This window comes from Arachis hypogaea, chromosome 6 (assembly GCF_003086295.3).
Source record: "Arachis hypogaea cultivar Tifrunner chromosome 6, arahy.Tifrunner.gnm2.J5K5, whole genome shotgun sequence".
NCBI lineage: Eukaryota > Viridiplantae > Streptophyta > Magnoliopsida > Fabales > Fabaceae > Arachis > Arachis hypogaea.
The window spans coordinates 72682747-72688436 of record NC_092041.1 but is presented as its reverse complement, the minus strand read 5'-3'; positions in this window follow the sequence as shown (position 1 = coordinate 72688436).

Here is a 5690-nt window from a genome sequence, read left to right as displayed (position 1 = left end):
TGGAGTGAAAATGCACAACTTCTTTAAATCAAGCAACCACCATGAAATTAATGTTAATCCATGAGGTTTAAGCTAATTTTAATTGAATTTTAATTGATTTATAAGCCTCTTGAATTTAGTGATACTTTGAGTGGTTGTTTTGGTTTATTGTAGGTGAAGAAAAGGAAAAAAGGAAAAAGCGTAGCCTAAGGAAGTGTGGCCCAAGGAAAAGAAAGTGTGGTCAAAGAGAGAAGAAGTGTGGCGCACAACATGAGGAGAGGCAAACATTGCCCTCCACAAGGGCACACTGCCCTCTAGGAGGGCAACATAAGAGAACCAAGCATGAAAGGCAACTCTGCCCTGCCCACTACAAGGGCAGAGCACAAAATTGTGCCTTGGAACCAAGAAGAAGAGAACCTTGCCCTGCCCTCCACAAGGGCAGTATCGGGCTCACCAAGGAAGAAAATCAAAGGAAAAATGTCACCCATGCATGCCACAAGAATCGAACACGGAACAAGGAAGAAGCAAGGAACTAAGGTTGAGTGTCGTGCCAAGAAACCAAGGAAATTAATTGAGCGTGTGTTCCAGCCGTGTTTCGAACACGGGACATCAAAGTGGAAACACTGCCCTGCCCTCCACGAGGGCAGGGCAGCATTTTGTTGGTGCATGGATCTGGCGCACCAAGAGACATTTCTGGCGCACCAAATCACTCTCCTGGCAGCACCAGCGCGCATCACGGCTCAATCCTGGCAGCACCATATTTTTCTGCCCTGCCTTCCGCGAGGGCAGGGCAGCATCCTATGCACCAAGGCAATTTCTGGCGCACCAATTCTTGATTCTGGCAGCACCAACAGCGCACCAAGGCAATTTCTGGCGCACCAACTTTTCCTGCCCTGCCCTTGGCGCGGGCAGGGCAGCGTTTTGCGCACCAAGCCGCACCAACATGCACCAGGCCGCACCAAAGCCGCACCAACATGCACCAAATCCTGCCCTACCCTCCACAAGGGCAGGGCAGCCTCCTGGGAGCAACTTCTCATGGGCCGAAAATTCAAATTAAATCCCCATTTTAATTCATTTCTTCACCAAATCAAAAGCCCATCCAAATCCCAAAATCCAAGAATAGAAAGTGTATAAATAGGAGCTAGTTTGATGTAATTAGGACCTTTTTTGACTTACCTTTGGCTTAGCTTTTAAATTTGGCACTTTCTTTGAGCTTTGAATTTCTTGTAATTGTTCTTGAGAGACTTGACCGAGAGTTCAGAGGATTAAGGGAGAATTGATTGATCTCCTTCCTCGTGTTTACTCGGGCAATTCCACTCTTCTCTTTCTGAGTTTTGGGTGTATGAAATTGAGGAAATTCTGTCTCAATTCACATCTAAATTCTCTTTAAATCCTTTTATGCACAATTGAATTTCATTTTCTGTTCCTCTACTGCTTCTTCTTCAATTTTCTGTCAATTGCTTTGATAACTCGGATCTGGGAAGGAAATTGAGTTTTAGGCTCTGCTACCTAAGCTCTTGAGTCCTGAGATCACAATTTACTTGGGTTCTTCTGTGAACCTTGCTGCACTTTACTTTAATTTCTGTTTAAGCTTTCATTGCTTCTAATTCAATTCCTGTTCTACTAATTGTGGCAATTCAATTCTTCTTTGTTTATATTCTGCAATCCCAGTCCTCAAATCCCTTTTACATTCAAGCAATTTACATTTCTTGCCATTTAAGTTACTGCAATTTATATTTCTTGCACTTTAAGTTTCATTCATTTAATTTCTTGTTCTTTAAGATTCAGTCTATTTTACTTTCCTGTTCTTTAATTTACTGCAATTTCCCTTCTCCCTCTACATTTCAAGCAATTTAGCTTCTATTAAATACAACTCACTCAACCAAAACTTGATTCGCTTGACTAAATCAACCACTAAACTAAAATTGCTCAATCCTTCAATCCCTGTGGGATCGACCTCACTCATGTGAGTTATTATTACTTGATGCGACCCGGTACACTTGCCGGTGAGTTTTGTGTTGGATCGTTTTCCACACATCAATGTCTCCTTCTATGACAACTCCAGCTGAGTAGTATAGATGGCAAATGAGATAAGGAAAAGCTAGCCTTGCCAAGGTAGAGGGCTTTTCGGCTACTTTGTAGAGTTCTAGAGAGATGACTTCATGAACTTTTACTTCCTCTCCAATCATGATGCTATGGATCATAATGGCCCGATCCACAGTTACTTCGGATCGGTTACTATTGGGGATAATGGAGCGTTGGATGAACTCCAACCATCCTCTAGCCATAGGCTTAAGGTCCAGTCTTCTTAATTGAACCGGCTTGCTTTTTAATTCTCTTTTCTATTGAGCTCCTTCCACATATATGTCCATGAGGACTTGGTCCAACCTTTGATCAAAGTTGACCCTTCTAGTGTAGGGGCGTGCATCTTCTTGCATCATAGGCAAGTTGAATGCCAACCTTACATTCTCCAGACTGAAATCTAAGTATTTTCCCCGAACTATTGTAAGATAATTCTTTGGATTCGGGTTCATACTTTGATCATGGTTCCTAGTGATCCATGCATTGGCATAGAACTCTTGAACCATTAAGATTTCGACTTGTTGAATGGGGTTGGTAAGAACTTGCCAACCTCTTTTTTGGATCTCATGTCGGATCTCCGGATACTCATTTTTCTTGAGCATGAAAGGGACCTCAGGGATCACCTTCTTCTTGGCCACAACTTCATAGAAGTGGTCTTGATGGGCTTTTAAGATGAATCTTTCCATCTCCCATGACTCGGAGGTGGAAGCTTTTGTCTTTCCTTTTCTCTTTCTAGAGGTTTCTCCGATCTTAGGTGCCATCAATGGTTATGGAAAAACAAAAAAGCTATGTTTTTACCACACCAAACTTAGAATGTTGCTCGTCCTTGAGCAAGAGAAGAAAGAATAGAAGAAGAAAAAGATATGGTGGAAAGGGAGAGAGATGTGTATTCGGCCAAGGGGGAGAAGAGAGGGTTGTGTTGTGTGAAAATGAAGAAGGATAGAGGGGTTTATATAGTGGAGGGAGAGGGAATGGGGTTCGGTCAATTAGGGTGGGTTTGATTGGGAAAGAGATTTTGAATTTGAAGGTAAGTGAGGTTTATGGGGAAGAGTAGATGGTTGTGAGTGGTGAAGAGGTGATGAGGGAGAGAGATTGAGGTGATTGGTGAAGGGTGTATGAGGAAGAGTGTTATTGGATTGGGTGAAGAAGAGAGAAGGTGAGTTGAGGTAGGTGGGGATCCTGTGGGGTCCACAGATCCTGAGGTGATCCTGTGGGGTCCACAAATCCTGAGGTGTCAAGGATTTACCATCCCTGCACCAATTAGGCATGTAAAACGTGCTTTGCATGTAATCCTGGCGTTTAACGCTAGACTTAAGCTTGTTTCTGGCGTTAAACGCCAAGATGTAGCATGTTTCTAGCGTTTAACGCCAGCCTAATGCTTGTTTCTGGTGTTAAACGCCAGCTTTCCTTAGGGTGCAATCATGGCGTTTAAACGCCAGACTACTGCTTATTTCTGGTGTTCAACGCCAGATTCATGCTCTGTTCTGGCATTGAACGCCAGCCAGATGCTCCTTACTGGCGTTTAAACGCCAGTAGGCTCTTCCTCCATGGTGTGCTGTTTCTTCTGCTATTTTTGATTTTGTTTTTAATTTTAGCAATTTGTTTTGTAACTCCACATGATCATGAACCTAATAAAACATAAAAGAACAATAGAAAATATAGATAAATAAAAATTGGGTTACCTCCCAATAAGCGCTTCTTTAATGTCAATAGCTTGACAGTGAGCTCTTTTGGAGCTTCACAGATGTTCAGAGCATTGTTGGGGCCTCCCAACACCAAAGTTAAAGTTTGAATGTGGGGGTTCAACACCAAACCTAGAGTTTGGTTGTGGCCTTCTAACACCAAACTTAGAGTTTGACTGTGGGGGCTTTGTTTGACTCTGTATTGAGAGAAGATTTTCATGCTTCCTCTCCATGTTTACAGAAGGATAACCTTGAGCTTTAAACGCAAGGTAGTCCCCATTCAATTGAAGGACTAGTTCACCTCTGTCAACATCAATCACAACTCCTGCTGTGGCTAGGAAGGGTCTTCCAAGGATGATGCATTCATCCTCCTCCTTCCCAGTGTCTAGGATTATGAAATCAGCAGGGATGTAAAAGCCTTTAACCTTCACTAACACGTCCTCTACCAATCCATAAGCTTGTTTTATTGACTTGTCTGCCATCTCTAATGAGATTCTTGCAGCTTGTACCTCAAAGATCCCCAGCTTCTCCATTACAGAGAGTGGCATAAGATTTATACCTGACCCCAGGTCACACAGAGTCTTCTCAAAAGTCATGGTGCCTAAGGTACAGGGTATTAATAATTTACCAGGATCTTGTTTCTTTTGAGGTAGAGTTTGCTGAACCCATGTATCTAGTTCACTAATAAGCAAGGGAGGTTCATCTTCCCAAGTCTCATTACCAAACAACTTGGCATTCAGCTTCATGATGGCTCCTAGATATTGAGCAACTTGCTCTTCAGTTACATCTTCATCCTCTTCAGAGGAAGAATAGTTCTCAGAGCTCATGAATGGTAAAAGGAGGTTCAATGGAATCTCTATGGTCTCTAGGTGAGCCTCAGATTCCTTAGGTTTCTCAGTTTGGAACTCATTTTTGTTCAAAGGACGTCCCAGGAGGTCTTCCTCACTGGGATTCATGTTCTTCTCTTCCTCTTTGGATCCGGCCATATTGATAATATCAATGGCCTTGCACTCTCTTTTTGGATTCTCTTCTGTATTGCTTGGGAGAGTGCTAGGAGGAGTTTCAGTGATTATTCTTACTCAGCTGACCCACTTGTGCCTCCAAATTTCTGATGGAGGACATTATTTCACTCATGAAACTTAAAGTGGCCTTAGATAGATCAGAGACTATGTTTGTAAGCTAGAGGGACTCTGCTCAGAATTATCTGTCTGTTGCTGAGAAGATGATGGAAAAGGCTTGCTATTGCTAAACCTGTTTCTTCCACCATTATTAAAGCCTTGTTGGGGCTTTTGTTGATCCTTCCATGAGAAATTTGGATGGTTTCTCCATGAGGAATTATAGGTGTTCCCATAGGGTTCACACATGTAATTCACCTCTGCCATTGCAGGGTTCTCAGGATTATAAGCTTCTTCTTCAGAAGATGCCTCTTTAGTACTGTTGGATGCATTTTGCCATCCATTCAGACTCTGAGAAATCATGTTGACTTGATGAGTCAACATTTTGTTCTGAGCCAATATGGCATTCAGAGCATCAATTTCAAGAACTCCCTCTTCTGAGGCATCCTATTATTCATAGGATTCCTCTTAGAGGTGTACATGAATTGGTTATTTGCAACCATGTCACTGAGTTCCTGAGCTTCTGCAGGCATTTTCTTTAGGTGAATGGATCCACCTGCAGAATAGTCCAGTGACATCTTAGAAAGCTCAGATAGACCATCATAGAATATATCTAAAATGGTCCACTCTGAAAGCATGTCAGAAGGACACTTTTGGTCAACTGCTTGTATCTTTCCCAAACTTCATAGAGGGATTCACCATCTTTTTGCTTGAAGGTCTGAACATCCACTCTAAGCTTGCTCAGCTTTTGAGGAGGAAAGAACTTGGAAAAGAAGGCCGTGACCAGCTTATCCCAAGAGTCCAGGCTATCTTTAGGTTGTGAGTCCAACCA